General features: G+C 60.2%; 1 protein-coding gene across 1 annotated transcript in view; it reads right to left on the reverse strand.

The window, feature by feature from the left end:
• LOC127752325 (cytochrome P450 4V2-like) overlaps window positions 1–793 on the reverse strand; it is a 4229-nt gene that overhangs the window by 2579 nt on the left and 857 nt on the right. The gene's annotated exons all lie outside the window — the stretch shown is intronic.

Consider the following 793-nt stretch of genomic DNA (forward strand, 5'->3'; position numbering starts at 1 on the left):
CGGGCCTTGCCCAAGATCCAGCGAGTCCTCTTCTGGGCCTCCGCCCGGCGCCCCGCGGCCGAAGTGCTCCGGAACACAACTTTTGTACACCACATCTTGCGAATCACAAACTGCGGTCACCAGTATGGTCTCGTGTTCTCCACCGTGGACGGCACAGCAGTCAGCTACGCCAGCAAATGCACAGCGAAGCAACCCTTCCTGGAGGTGGATCGCTGGTCGCCGGCCCAGCACCGATGGCTGCGCGGGGCTGCCGTGTTCACCCAGTTCTGCGATCAGTGGCAGCCACCGCCCTCTCCCGCCGACCCGCTCATCTTAACCGCAGTGGCAAAACAAGAAAATTCGCATCTGTTGAATGTTGCTGACTTCATAGACCAGCACGGTATGAAGCCGCGGAAGATAAAACGCGTTAATTTCTTCCTTCTTAACCAAACGATCGCTAAATTTTATAGAACGTGGAATCAAATTTTTTCACAGCGCAATCAGTGCCGCATGGACGCTCTCTTGTATCATTACATAATACTTGCTATGAGCGACAGAGAACTGATCTATAATTACTTCTCGGAGAATATTGATGTTGTCGTCCTGGTCCCCGCTGGCCTCGGCGCCGTGGTCAACCCCATGGACGCCGTCCTGGTGGAGTTCTCTCCGGCGGTGTGGCTGGGCACGGCGCTGGCCTCGCTGTTCACCGCGGCCGCCCTGGCCTGCACCCTGGGCCGGGACCGCGGCGCGGCCCTGCTGTTGGCCCTGGCGCCCCTGCTGGGCCAGGCCCCGGGGACGCCCCCGCCCGCGGGCC

Source organism: Frankliniella occidentalis, unplaced genomic scaffold (assembly GCF_000697945.3).
Source record: "Frankliniella occidentalis isolate FOCC.00 unplaced genomic scaffold, Focc_3.1 Scaffold9, whole genome shotgun sequence".
NCBI lineage: Eukaryota > Metazoa > Arthropoda > Insecta > Thysanoptera > Thripidae > Frankliniella > Frankliniella occidentalis.